At 48.1% G+C, this 14,988-nt stretch overlaps 1 long non-coding RNA gene across 1 annotated transcript; it reads left to right on the top strand.

Moving 5' to 3' along the window:
• The first annotated feature begins 1,314 nt into the window (after positions 1-1,314).
• Positions 1,315-5,365, top strand: LOC135323085 (uncharacterized). Its single transcript, XR_010384248.1, has 3 exons — positions 1,315-1,388; positions 2,538-2,596; positions 5,332-5,365. It is a non-coding gene; the product is annotated as an uncharacterized LOC135323085 (long non-coding RNA).
• Positions 5,366-14,988: the final 9,623 nt, after the last annotated feature.

Raw genomic sequence — 14,988 nt, 5'->3', positions numbered from 1 at the left:
GAAGCACCCAGGCCCATACCTCTCCTGGAGAGAATGCATTGGAAGACCAACTATGGCCGGAGGTCAGGGCTTTGTCCTCATGGGTCAGGGAGTGAGTTCCCCTCTAGAGGGTGAATCTAAGTCTTGATGCAAGTTAGCAGGTCCCTCCCAGAGGCCTTGAGGGAACAGGCTGGACACGCTGCTTCCCTGGGGACAGTCGGGCTGCCTGGCAGAGCAGAGAGAGCATGAGTGTATCTCCTGGAATTTGGGGCTTGTCATCCCAGCAGACTGAGCAGGTGGTGCCCAGAAGTATCCAGACAGAGTTACAAATGGGCTTGTTATCTCTGTGAGCCTTGAAGCAGATACTGTGAGTTATTTGAAGGCATCTGAGTGAGGTCTTCCCAGAACATCCACAAGATAAGAATTGAGAGTAAATGCTTTTATGTCTTACCGAAATCAGTAATTCATGAGAAATTAACTTGTGTCTCCTTGTGATAGAGAAAGGTGGTCAAGCAACTCAGTTCTGCATGTTTCCCCCATTGGAGCATCTCCCCTTTCACTCTCAATTCTGGGGAGAGAACATGTGATTTCCCTTCCCAGAGCCCTCCATGTGATTTTGCAACAGAGGCGGCTCTGGATTTGCAGGGGCATCTGAGGAGGCTCAGTGGCCTTGAGGATCCGAGCACTGGTCACCCAGTCCCTCCTCTGCTCTCAGCAGCCCGTCTGGGCTTAGGATATGTGCTGGCCCAGTGAGGACATGAGAGTCTCCTGGTTTCCACTTTATCCAGTTACCAGCAGCAAATAAACAGAATGCCTCCTATACCTGCTCTATAAATAATCAAATTTAAAGAGGGAAAGTAGATAATACAAAAAATATAATAGCATAGAATAGATTTGGTAACTTTTTAGTCCAGATATGCTGGGTCTCTTGATGATTTCTTTTCATATTGTAGTGAAATACACATATAAAATTTACCAGTTTTGAGTGTACAGTTCAATAGTGTTAAGTATATTCACATTGTTGTGCACACATCACCACTATCCATCTCCAAAACTTTCTTGTTATCCCAGTAGTTGGTTTTTGTTTTCTATCATCCTCCCTCCCTCTCCATTCTACTGTTCTTACCTGCCACCTGCTACAATCATTGCCAGTAGACACATGCCCCATTTTGCTGGGTGAATTGGGTATAGGGTTAGAAGAACATAACTATGGACGATTGGTGCTTCTGGATTCTGAGCCTAGACAGAACAAGGACATGGTCATTTCTGTACCAAGCTTTCAGGACCTGCAGGATTTCCGTACACGGCAGTTGATGTTTCTGATGTCTGGTTTCAGTGGCAGACCTCGAAGAGTCTTCCATTCTCGTGCAACCCACAGAAGTCAGGATCCGAAGTGCCTTCTAACTCAGGTACGTGACCCTGAGCCATGAGCTAGAAAGGCCAGAGTCCTCTCTCTGGTGTGGCCAGCAGAGGCTCCAACCACTCTCCTCTTGCACTCTTTGGTCATTCAGGTCCTCATTCTTCCCCATCCTTAGTTCTTCAGCCTCCTCTTTTGTCACCCTCAGTCATTTCTATGGAGGGACAGAGCCCAACACACCACTCAGAGATAAAACCAACATGGGCCCGCAGTGGTTTGCCTGGGTGAGGGTGACCTCCGGGAGCTCACCTACAGGTGGGTGGACCATGTCACAGGAGCTGTGGGTTGGAGCTTGGTCACTCACATGCCTCCCCTAATCTTACAGTGTAGCCACAGTGGCTGCCTAGACATATTTTTCCTAAAATGGGCTAGGTTTGCCTAATGCCTGGATGCTGTGACCATTACTCCTGAGCTGGTCCTCTGCTCCAGCTGCATCATTGACCATGTTCAATGGCCTTGTTTATGTCTGCATTGTAATAATTTGCCAGGGTTTCCAGCTAAGCATACTGTTCTTACTATTCTGCTATGTAAGGCGTGTGGGTAGAAAAAGAAATCGCCATACTTCTTAGGAAGTGGCTTCTTTAGGAGGCCGCAGGAACGTGACCAAGGAGTATGTCAGTGGTTTCTAGGGAGACTTAATTCTAAGAATGCCGGTGGCCCAGGCGGGTTGGAGGTTTCTCGCTGTGCCATCTGCATGCAGCTTGATCTGGCGTTTCTGTGTGTTCACAGGCTTGGAGTGCTGTTCTCTGGCAAATCTTCAAGCTAACATGATAACATGATGCCTTTTGAACCCAGATGGTTTTCCTTTTGATGTGTTGCTCTCTTATTACTAATGGTGGCCCAGAGCAGAAAGAGGGCCAGGAGAGGGAAATAAGGGCCATGAGTGACCTTCCACGGGACATGTATTTGGAGATCTTGAGTTCAGTTGACAACATGATCTCCAGAGAGGAGTAAACTTCTTTCAAGCTGGGCTCCCAGCAACTGCCTGGTTTCCAGCTTTGCACTTCCATGGCGGCAGACTCAACCTCAGAGGCTGTCCTCGGGCCGGGGGACAGGTGTCTGCTTCTCCCATTTGGTGACCTTGGCTCACATGGTCCGGGATGTAGCTCTGACCTTCCTCCATGGGTTCCTGTCTTTGCAGTCCACTCTCTGAGACCTTCTGATATTAAATTTGTGGCAGCCATTGGCGATGTGGAAACTGTGAGTATTTCAAGGAGATGGAGGTGGGAGGGAGGATCTGGGACTGGTGAGCCTCTGAATGAGCTCCTAGTAGCCAGGCAAGATGTTTAATTTTGGGAGAGAATATTCTCTTGAGCTGGAAAAATTCCAAAATCTAGGGTTCTGAGTTGTTGTTTTAAATCAAACGAATGCCTCCCTTTGCATCAGGGTGAGGAAACTTTTGGAGTTTCTCATTAACAAGTTAAACCTGTTGATACATTAAGTCAAGGTCACACAGAATTTAAAAGTCATCTTCTAAACTTTATGTTTATGAGATAAAGAACAAAAACGTCTTCTAAACTTTCTATTTATGAGATAAAGAACAAAAAATACACTCATCTTTGCTAAAGTTTTAAGTGGTATGATGTTATATGGTGAGGTAACAGGAAAAGAAATTGGTAAGATGGATAAGAGAGGGGGTGAGCAGAAAGAGAAGAGGGTTGGAGAGCAGAGCGGACGGAACGCCAGTGTGATTCCCCAGTCAGTCCTGGCTCCCACCTGCCCTGGTCTTAGCAGAGTCTGGCAGCCCTGCTGCCCTCCAAGTCCAAGGAGCCCCCAGCTGAGAGGACCACTAATCAGGTATTCTCAGCTCCACCCCAGAGCCTGGCTGTACCTCCCACACCTGAACCTGGACACCCTCTCCTCCCCTCTCCAGTGTCTTCCTCCTACCTCTGCATACCACATCTCCATCCCACTGTCCTCCCGTGTCCCTGCTGCAGTCTGTACCCTCTGCAGCCTCAGCCCCTGCCCCTGCGCTCAGCCTGCCTCCTCGCTGCAAGCCCCAGCCCGCTACCCCAGGCACAGAGCTGGCTGTGGGTAAAGGGCAAGACCTCACATTAGAAACTGACCAGAGCCCAGTGAAATCGAGCAGCCAGGGCTCCCTGACCCTCGTTCTATTCTACCTGTGATGGCGGTGGTAAAACTGCACGTGTGACTGTGTGTATTGATGAGGGCGAAGGGGGAGGTTTACCAGTGGGAAGGATGTGAAAGGGGAGATGGGCGTAATGAGCAAAGAGGGTTCCTGTCGCGCGTAGCACGCCCACTTTGCCAAGCCCGTGTGTCCCTGCTTGCTGGCCGTTCCACTGCAGAGCCGGGAACGTGGGATGCTCACTGGAGGAGTCTCGAATTCTACCTTGGGCAGGGAGGTCTCCACGCCAAGTCAGGTTCCTAAAGTTAAACCAGTCAATGACTTTTGGTCCCAGCTCTGCAGAAGTTCTTCACACATGAATTATTCAGACCCCACAGCTCCTGCTGTCACTCACCTCACCCTTTCTCCGCCTGTGAGCCCGAGGCCCCGGGCGCGGGAAGATGGTTTCAGTCCATGATGGTCTCCCAGCCCCAGAATCATTGTCATTACACTGACGGGCACCTCAGCCTTCAGGATAAATCCTGAAAACACGATTCTTAGGAGGCTGCCTTCCTCTGTCTGCCCTGAGCGTCAGGTACCATGAACTTAGCCTGATTTTAATTTATAAAAGGCATCAGGCCAGGGAAAACATAATGGAAGACAGTGCAATTAAAAAGACAGAGGTCCAAAAGGTGGATGCTTTTGTTTTGAGTTCCTGGAGCTTTCCGTAGCCAAGGCACAATCACTTGCTTGCGACTGTGGCTGGCACTTACTTAATTGCTCTGGGCTTCCTTTCCCTCATAAACTTTAAAGATCAGATTCGTAAATGTTAAAATTCTTTTCAGATTAACACTTGGGATACCTGTTCAATATAAGAAAAAAATCAAAACATGTTACCTTTCCCTAGAAATTTTGCCTTTCAAGCTCCTCTTATTGGAGGACTCCATCCCAGTTAGAGGAAGGTAATGGTCAGCCTGCCCTCCCAAGGGGGCTCCAGAGGCGTTGCCCAGCTTGACAGGCTGACTGGCTGTCACGGGAGAAGGGTCGTTAAGGACAGGCAGGCCAGGTGTGGCAGTGTGGGTACAGCATCACCTGTCACCACCACACCTGGAGACACTGTTCTCTGAGAATCTTGAGAGAGAGAATTTGTGTCTGAACCTGTGAAAGTAGCACAACTGACAACAGCTGGTGCAGACTCAGCGCTGTCTGTGTCCTGGGCACAATTCCAAGTGTCCCTAGGACCTCCCAGAGGACACTGTTCCCATGGTCTCACCTCAGCCCTATGACCAGGGAACCTCTCCAGCAGGGAGTGTCCTGTGTTAGCCAGCATTTACCAAGAAGATGATCAGAGACTTATTTTGTTCATTCAAAAAATAGTTACCGAGCGGGTATTTACTGAGCACTTATGGTGTGTCAGGTACTGTTCTAGGTCCAAGGAACATAGTCAAGGACAAAACAGGCACAAATTCCTGCCCTCGTGGTGCTTACACTCTAGGCAGGGGAGACAGACAATACACAAATAAATTTTAGATTATGGAAGGTCATAATAAAATAATCTCTTTCGTTTCTATGTAGGATGTTAATATTCCACATAGGTATATTTAAATCTAAGCTCTCCCACCTGGTTTTCTATTCAGAAGAAAATATTTAAACCTCCTATTGCTCTGAGTTCAGGCAACATGCTTTGGAGAAACCCTGACGTTCCTACTTCCCTCCCCCAGAAACGAACAAAGGCAGGTTTGGACTTTTTCAGGATCCATGGGTTCCCTCTTGTTGATGGAGGGGGGTGTCTGATAGGCACCTGGGGTCTCACAAGGACAGGCCGGCAGCCTTCCCTGGTGGGGCGGTTCACACCTTGTGTCTTTTCCAGCCTCCAGACTCAGGGACAGGCGACCTGGAGAAGCAAGAATGGTAATTGTCCCAGAACCAGAGCAGCAGAGCCTCAGTTATCTGCTTCACCTCCCTGCTTCACTGACAGGGAAACCTGAGGGCCAGAGAGGAGACGCCTGCTCCAGGCCCCCTTACGAGCAGGTGGTGAGGGAGAACCAGGATGCAGCCTCCTGCCTCCACATCCAACCCTCCCCATTCCCGCCAAACCCCTGGGCCCTTCTGGGTGAATAAGGGAGGAAAGTGGGAAAAGGCTGAATGTGGGATCCCTGCTTCCTTCTGCCATTCTCCTTGCTCTGCTGTGGGGGAAGCAAGCAGGGCTGGACCAGGATCAGGCTCCTCCTGCACTGGGGTCTGCATCCCCTTCCAACTGTGGACCAAACTAGAGAGGTGGGGAGAGGGTCCAGATGGAGCTGCTCACCCCATTTTGGTGACTCCATTGCCATCTGAGGTCTGTCTCCGGGAAGGATAAATCCGGAACCAGAGCAACGCTGAGCCAAAGCTTGTTCTGAAACAGACCACAGCAGGCAAGGGCAAGGGTTGGTAGGCGACAAATGCAGTCTGACAGTTGTGTGTTGGCTTCTGCTTGCAGGACTGAAGACAGGCCACCGCAGGCATGCATGGGCGTGGTGACTGGTGAGTTCTGTGTTTTCATGGCCAGAATCTAGATCATCCCTGTCCCTCCTGACAGCAGCATTTTGGTTAATGTAGAAGATGTACCCTCTGGGCCCCCTCATTGCAGAGCCCAAGGAGGAAGGGAGAGGCATTCTAAGAGGACAGGTAGGGAGCGAGGGTATGAGAAGGCACGTACCCTGAATGGTGAAATGTGTCGGAGGGTCTCTGAGCGAAGAAAATCCAGGAGGCATTGGGTTAAGGTTAGGGGACAGGGGAGAGAGGTCAGGGGGTGGCTGGCCCGGAGTCCTGAGGCCCTTTCTTCCCCAGGACCCCAGGGGTGGACTTACCTCTGGGAAACTGTCCATCATTGACTGTCCCCACCCTGCCCCCCACCAAGGAGAAGACCCAGCTCTCATTTTCAGTTTATTTCATTTTATAGTAACTCCCTTACTTACAAAATAAATATATCAATTCAGTTCAGGAAAATGAAATGAAAAGAAAGAAAATCAACTGTAATCCCAATTAGAGACAAGCATGGTTAGCACATTCCTTAGCACCTTCATACATAAAAAGGCCAAAATGTTATCTGTCACCTGGTTTTTTTCACTTAGTATCAGAGGTCCCTTACGACTCTATTAAGTCATCCTGAAACCCGAGGCCCTTAATGCCAGCTGAATTTGCTTGGTGGGTAATGTCACCTGGGCTTAGTGCTCACAAGTCAAGGGCGAGGAACCCACCTTTCACTCCTTAATTAGACTGAGCAGACTCAGGCCACAGTGCAGAGAGATGCTCTGCTGGGCTGACACGTGAGTGGAGCATAAGGACAAGTGAGGCAGGCGGTGCCCTGTCAACTCAGCCAGTGAATTTCACCAAGGGCCTGGGAATCAGGAGGTTCCCCACAAGGCCAGGGATAAACCAGATACTGGTCCTGCCTTCAGCCCTTGCCATCCAGCAGGGGAGGTTGAGACCTGGTGTTCTGGCCTCCAGGATCTGATTGAAGGGGGATATTGATGGCCCAAGTGATGGGAGGGTCCCCTTGCAAAGGGGCGAAGGGTTCTGAAAGAGGACACCCTTATCACTTGGTGACTGCCCCAGCTCAGGCTAGGCTTGGCCCTGTCTCCCTTTAAATGGTAGGAAAAAAAGAAATGAAGCTGTGTATTCGGGGGTGTCTAGGAGGATGGCCCTGAAACCGCAAGCACAGCTGTTGCTTTACCTGATTTCTCAGTTTGTCCCGGTTACTTTGCCCTTTGGCCCACCTGATAGCAAAACCTGATTGCCCCTCATGAAGCAGAGGGTAACCAGGGGTCTCACCTGGCCAGAGGTGCAGCAGGAGGCTGGGCAGTGAAGGCAGACCACGCACCTAAGTGCTCTCAGAGGTAGGCTGAGCTGTAGCTTTCAGGGGGTCCAGCCTACCTGAGGTGGGGTGGGGGGAGCAGAGTGCCAGGCCTGGGAGCGCTGCTAGGTGGCCAAGCCAGCAGAGGAGCACTTGGCCTTCCAAGAGAAAGTGCCCCAGGGGCATCCAGGCCTGAGCTCAGCCCAGCCGTCATGCAACCCCAGAACCTCAGAGCCCTTCATATCTAACCATGCCCTCGCTCACCGTGGCCATTTTGCAGATGGGAAAACTGAGTCTCAAGGAGGTAAACAGACTTTCCCAAGGTTACATCGTCAGTATGTGGCAGAGTGCCCGGGAGCCCAGGTGGTCCAGCCCCACAGCCTGCGCCCTATGTTCTGGCCCCACTGGAAACCCAGAGAGGGAGTGAGCAAGGACAGAGTGGGTACACAGGAGACCTAAGACAAAACGGCAGGCAGATTTATGTAAGTCCAAGGTCATGTTTGATCCCAAGGAAGCAATGCATTACAGGTGCCTTTAATTTGGAAAGCAATTCTCTTTCAAAGATGTGACACCAGGTGTTCCCATTTTGTTGTTCATTATCACAGACCCTCCTGACGCATGGGGGAGTGTTCGCCCCAGCCGCTCACCCTCTCACACAGACACGCACGCACGCAAGCTCCCTGGCCTCTCCATCCGGCCTCAGAGCTTTCAGTTTTCCCACCACGCGTGGGGATGGGCTCCTTTCCCAAGCTGGTCAGAGCTCAGAAAAGGAGGCTTATTAGGCTGGTTTGAGGATAAAGGGGCCCTGACTTCCAGCCTGGTTCCCCTCCCCCTTCTGCTGCCTGCACAGTGGCAGCTCCCTTCAAAGGTAGCCCTTTTAAAGCTGCCTGCTGGATTCCATTCCCCCCAAAGCCCCAGGCTCTTGTGGATGGGGGCAAAAAATGGGGGGCTGGGGTGAGGCAGCACCACCTCCCCACCGTGACACTCTCCCCTCTCTGCACTCCCCTCTCTCAGGAGCAAGACACAACCTAACTGCTCCTGACAGCGCTATTTTTAGTGGTCCCTGGCTGTCAGCTCTGGGACATGTTCTCGGTGTGTTCCCCGGAGCCTTCCCGCCCTGCTGTCACTCAGGAGGAGGAGGGGGCCTGCCTGGTCCCATCCCAGCACAGTCTTCCTAACTAGTTGGTAGCGCATGACAGTGAAAAGCTTTGACATCCCTGAGCTCAGGTTCAAATCCCAGCCACTTCAGCCACGAGACCTGGGGGAGCTGGCTTAACCCTCCAGCCTCAGTTTCCCCTTCATACACACACCTATGATGCTTAGCTCTTGGCCCAGCCTCACACTTGAGGGATGTTAAGTTTTTGCAGCTCCACTCACTTTCAGGGGCCTGCTACGAGGCTGAGCTCCCAGCCCAAGGCAGGTCCTGCTTGGGAACAGGGGCAGCAACCCTGGCATCTCACCCCAGAGGGGGTCAGCCTCCACAGGTGACCTCCGGCCGTCAAGACCACGGGCTCAAATCAGCTCTCTCTTTAGCCCTTTCAGATGTCATCAGACACTTCAATCCATCTGTCCTGCAGCCCGTGTGTGCCCCTGTGAAGGCAGTCGTGCCCTACAGTGGTGCTGAGTAAGCCCCTTTTCTGGCTCTCTTCCAGGTTGTATGCGCCTGTTAGTCTTGGGCCTCTAGACGGGAGGATTGGGGATGGGGAGCTGGAAAGAGGCTTAAAAATTAAGATCTCTGTTAAGTCAAAGCCAAAATGTATCTCTTGCACAGATTTTAGTCTGCTTGATGGGCCTACCTTGAAAAATTAAGTCAAGGTCTGCCTTCTAGAACCCAGGAGTGGTGCAGTGTAGCCTCTCAGAGACTGGCACCTGGGCTGGGGCAAGGGGCAGGCTTCCAGCTCTCAACAAAGTGGTATTTAACTGATTTTTCTCTCTGCTTCCTTCCCTCTGTGCAGAGACCTGTGGATTCAGGCAAAAGAACTGGTGAGGAGCTTGAAAGAGAACCAGGTAAGAATCCATCCAACCCTGGTTGGGACGGTCCCTGTCTGCGGCGAGGCAATCAGCCCAAACGCACCAGGCTGCCGCGGCCCTGAGGCCATCCTGCCCTGAGCTTGGCAACCAGTGTGGCCGGGCCCTCCATGAACGCCCTTCCCATGGTGACTCTCTGCAGGCTGTAAACACACAGGGCCACTCCTTATGTTCCCAATCTGGTCCTGCCAAAAATCAGCGCATGGACTAAAGGACTCACAGCTCAGGGAGGTGGCTGAGAGCTTGGGTTCCAGGCAGAGACCCGTGTGAGCGCAAATCCTGAATTTCCACCTGTTAGCTGTGCGATGTTGAGTAAGGCACTTAACCTCTCGAAGTCTCAGTTTTCCCATTTATGAAGTGAGGGTTATAAAAGAGCCTGCAGTTCAGGGCTTAGGGTGGATTAAATGAGGTGTTGAGGTGCCTGGCACAGAGGCAGGGCTCAGTGCAAGCCTGCTGTCATTGTCATCCAAGTGGCAACTGTTGTTATTCGTTACCATTCCCATTGCAGTTCTTGGGTGGAGGCCTCTGTAACACACATGCCAGGGCTCCCCATCCCCACTCTCTTGGCAGTTCAGACACTCTTTACTCAGTAACTCTCATATGGGCTGTTATAAGCCTCCTGAAATCAAGGCAAGCTTTGCTACCAAGCTGGCTCTAACCAGGGAGTGAGCCTGGCCCACTGGAGCTGAGGGAAACCCCTGTCTTGGCCAGCCATGCATTCATGAAAGAGTTCAGGCATTCGAGCCAGGTCACTGCAGCTTGCACAAGGACAGGGACAAACGCAGAAGCTATGCTGTAAAGAGTCGTTTTCCTCCAACAAGAGAATTTCTGAATTTTTGGAATGATCTTATCATTCTGGAAAATAGCTGGGTGATCTTGAATCCAATATTTCACAGATGAGGAAACCAAAATCAAAATTGCCTGATTCACATCCAATGCTGCCTCTTTAAAAAAAGTTTATTTTTTGTTCCATAAGTAACACATGTACATCAGAGGAAGATCAGAAAGCACAGATAAACAAAAGAACATTAAAACCATTCAAAACCATCCTTAAACCTGAGGACCAGAGACAATTACTGTTGACAATTTGATGTGTATTCCTTTCCATATTTTTTTGCAAGCACATATATCTGTATATATTTTATAAAGTAGAGATGTTATTAGATGTAGATGCTTTTTACAATATGCTTTTCTCGTTATTTCCCATGACAATAGTTATGTTTTCCAGCGTTGTTTTAACAAGCTACGTGGTGTTTCAGCTTACGAGTGTTCCCCAATTTCCACAGCAATCCCCTATTTTACACATTTACATTTTTTCTTATGAACAAGACTTCATCATTGTAGCTAAGTCTTTCACACATCCTTGCTTCCTTAAAATATGTTTTGGGAAATTGAATTGTTGAATCAAATGGTAAGGCCTTTAAAAAAAAAAAAGTTTCTGATATCTTTTGCCAAATTGCCTTCCCATGCTTTACAGCTTTAACTTCCCACCACATACTTCTCCTTTCGAAAAAAAAAAAAAATCCATACATGTGGTTTTATGGGGGTGGGTGTGTGAAATTGAAAGACATGAAAAGAAAGCTGCTCTCTTGGCCCCAGGTCTCACCACCGTCTCTTTTTGGTGTTGTCCTTTTCTGCAGCAACTCGACTTTCAGAATGACTGGAAGCTCATCAATGTGTTCTTTGGCAACACCAGCCAGTGTCACCTGTGTCCCTCCACCCAGCAGGTAAACCACAGGCTGGGAGGCAGAGGGACTGCCGGTGTTGGGCTGAGTGCAGAGGGAACAAGCTAAACCTGCCTGATCTCCACCTGGCAGGCTGGGCCCGAGGCACCTATTTCAGAGTTAGGGCAGGCAGGCAGGCAGGTAAATAGACAGGCAGGCAGACAGATATCTGAGGGCTCAGAGAACCATACTGAGGGCCAGGTATTTTTAACTTCCCATCCTTCACATCATGAAAAGGAAGCTGAGGCAGAGATAAGCTGAGTCAGTGGTCATTCTGCAGCTGAGGGAAATCCACTTCCTAGTTAAAAAAATCATTTTGCCTCTTTTAAATCTGATTTCATTTAAACACTGAATTTAGGAAATAAAGCAGGATGCATGCTTTTGACATCACCTCTTGAACTCTAGTTCACCACAAGCTCTAGTTTTAATGGGAAGTTGTCTGGTTTTTGTGTCGGTAGATTGTATCTTCCAGGCTCTTTGAGTTCCCAGGAAACAAGTGACTTTATTTGATATTTATGTAGGTGACTGCCTATGACTTAAGTCTTTATTGAAGAGTGTTCAGGTTAGGATCAGTTGAAAGTGAGAGGGTGCTTAGATTCCTAGGCTATGGTGAAATAAATGGCACACAGATGACTACTCAGGAGCCTGAAGCCTGATTGCCACCAAGCTGGCCCTGCCACTTACGGCAGTTCAATTACCTGCCCCCTGTCTTTTCAGCCGCCTTCTGGGGCCTCCTTCAGGCCCTGGCACACACAAGGGTGAGGTTTCTTGAGGTGCTGTCCTCTTCTTTTCTGTGCCCCTTTCCCAGACACATACTCTTGCCTTCCTCCAAATGCCCCATGCTCCTGGCCCACCACCAAACCCCTCCTTCCCTTAGTGACGTTGGGAGAATGCTGGTGGAAGCCCACCTTCCCTGCCCAGCTCTTGTTAGACGGTATCCCTGCAGACCTCCTGGGTTTATGGCATATAGATCTTGAAGCTCGTTTACTTCGCCTCTGTTTTCTCCCATGCCAAGTGAAGTTTATATGCCCTGTTTACTTCTCTGCCTTCCCATCCCCAGTTTGGTCATTATGCAGACGAACATTTACTCACAAATCCACACATTCATGAATTGAAGTGCTCAAATAAGCATTTAGGCATTGTTGCATTCCTTTATATATCCATCCATCCATCCATCCATCCATCCAACCATCCTACCATCCTTCCATCCTTCCATCCATCCGTCCATAAGCTGTATATTCATGCATAAATTCTCTCTTCTTACATGCAGGCACATGCCATTGTATTTATGATGAGTTTTTTCATACTAGCATTTGTCTGACCTTTTAGTATTTGAATCCATTCATTGATATTTACCCTCATTCATAATTTCTTCCATATATGTTATTTTACATACAAGCATTCCTACATGAATTCTTGCATTCTTTCATGTATTTATTCCTCCAATACATTATATGCATTCTTGAATACATCATGACGCATTCCTTTGTGCATGTGTCCATTTGTGCATTATTTACTTTTATTAATTTTTAGTAGCACAAGCAATGCACAGATGCTTCCTCCTCTTAAAAAACGAAACATTAGAGTTAAAGTTAAACTACCCTTCAGCCAGCAATCCTCTTCCTCTTTTTATTTCTTAGATTTTTACAAATATATAAATCTTAGTACTACTGTGTGTGTGTAAAGAGAGAGAGATTAAACATAAGTAGTATAATATCATATATACTATGGAGCAAATTTTTTTCACTAACCAAGTATTTTTGAGGTCTAGTCATGTTGATATATATGGTCTGAATGCATTCCTGTTGCTTACCAAATAGTATTCCCTTGTGTACATTTACTACATTTTATTTAGCTGTTTCCACGTTGATAGCCGTTTAGGTGTTCCTAGTTTTTCACTATTAGGAACAGTCTTGTTCATTTGAACATGTGTTTTTCTAAACACAATGATTGTATTTCATTGTATTCAATTACAGTGTAATTTATTATATTTCAGATTATATATTGAAGTGTATTAGTGGGTCAAAAATCAGTTTAAAGGATTGCAGCCAAAAATTATAAAAAACAGAAATTAAATAGAGTCAAGTATAAAATGTTAGAATTTGTTGCATGTAGGAAGGTAAGTTTTGGTTCACGATTATTTTTGCTCCATTTATATATAGATGTGTGTATACTGGGTTGTGATGTGAAACATGTCTCACATTGTGGATCATGATCTATTTTGATCAAACTACTTTGTTTGAAGAAAAGTGCCTTGAGTAGATTCTTAAACATAGAATTGCTGGTCATCAGATACATATACTTTAAGCCTTAAAGGACTGCCTAATTGCCCTCCAAAGTAGCTGAACCCATTTATGTTTTAATATCCTGGGGCAGTCCCAACAGAGAAGGGGTTTTTCCGCACCACCAAGCAATTCTCAGACACTAGTTGAATGTGCTACAATTCAACTCAATTCTGACACTATCTACCCAGAGATAGCACCAGATCCCACAGGCTAAGGGCTCAATCCTACAAGACTCCCCCCATTTCAGATGCCAATCCCAAGTCCAGGTTGTCACCTGAGGTTCTGACCGACTGGCTGTAGATTGGAGGTTCCAATAAGCCCCAACTTGGGTTCAGTTAATTTTCTGGAGTGGCTCACTGAACTCAGAGAAACATTTTACATACTAGGTTATTGGTTTATTAGAAAAGGATATAATTCAGGAACAGCCGGATGGAAGAGATGCATAGGGTTAGGTGTGGGGAAAGGGAGAGGAGCTTCCATGCCCTCTCCAGGTGTGCCATTCTGCCAGCGCCTCGTGTGTTCACCAACTGGGAAGCTCTCGGAACCTATCCCTTTGGGCTTTTATGAAGGTTCATCACATAGTCATGACTGACTAAATGGTTGATTTGATTTCCAGCCTCTCTTCCCTCCCCAGAGATTGGGGGGAGGGGACTGCAAGTTCCAATTCTCTAATCACACAGTTGGTTCCCCTGGCAATCAGCCCCCATCCTTAGGTGTGGTCCAAAAGTCATCTCATTAACATAACAAAATACAACTTTATGCTCTCCTCACTTAGGAAATGCCTATCATTTATGAACTCTGTGCCATAAAATGGAACAAGGACAAAATATATATTTCATATTATAAATCGCAGTATCACCCATTCTCACCAGTGTCTGACAGCACCCGTTCCCTCTGATCTTTCCCCTACTTGTTCTTCTCCGACCTAGTGATTTTGTTCAACATGTGAAGTTCCCTCAAGATCTAGTCTTGTTGATACATGTGGATTAAGTTCATTCACACTTAGAACCTTGCAATTTTAATTGGCTGTAAACATATGACAAAAGTAATCATGCTTTGCCCCTGATTTCTAAATGGCTATATATACCAGTGACTTGATCTCTGTAAATTTAGCTCTGTAGCAATATTCACTAGCATCCACTCAAATTCCCTCTTTATCGCATTTTTCTTCCATCTCGATTTGTCTTTTGCACAAAGACCACCAAGATCTGGAGCCTAGAATAAATCCCACCTCCACTTCCATTTCCCCCAGAGGACCTTGGGGCTCATAGGTCTGGCCCTCAGCCTCATTGGTCTGGGCTGGCCGGCTCCTCCCTTCACTGCCCCAGTCTTGCTTCTGCTGCCCAGACCCACCACTCGCTCCCTAGTCTTTCTGGGGATGCTTCTGGCCACAGCTAACCCAGAACCCCCATCTGAGAAGCTCTGCACAGCACTTTTGCATTTGGGAAGCACATCCCAGGCACAGCCTCTCCCTCAGGGGCCACAGGAGGGGCCCTGAAGGCAAAGGCAAGGCTGGGACTGTGGGCTTCAGGCTCCCATCGACTTCACAGAGCAGCTCTGCCCTTACGTGTGGCATATGTATGTCAAGTTTCCTGACATAGTTCATATGAGAAAAAGACATTTTACTGTTAAGAAGAAATATTAAACTCTTGTCC

The sequence above is a fragment of the Camelus dromedarius genome, chromosome 15 (genome assembly GCF_036321535.1).
Source record: "Camelus dromedarius isolate mCamDro1 chromosome 15, mCamDro1.pat, whole genome shotgun sequence".
Classification (NCBI taxonomy): domain Eukaryota; kingdom Metazoa; phylum Chordata; class Mammalia; order Artiodactyla; family Camelidae; genus Camelus; species Camelus dromedarius.
Note: the sequence above shows the minus strand (reverse complement) of the source record. Positions and strands in the feature narration are given on the sequence as shown.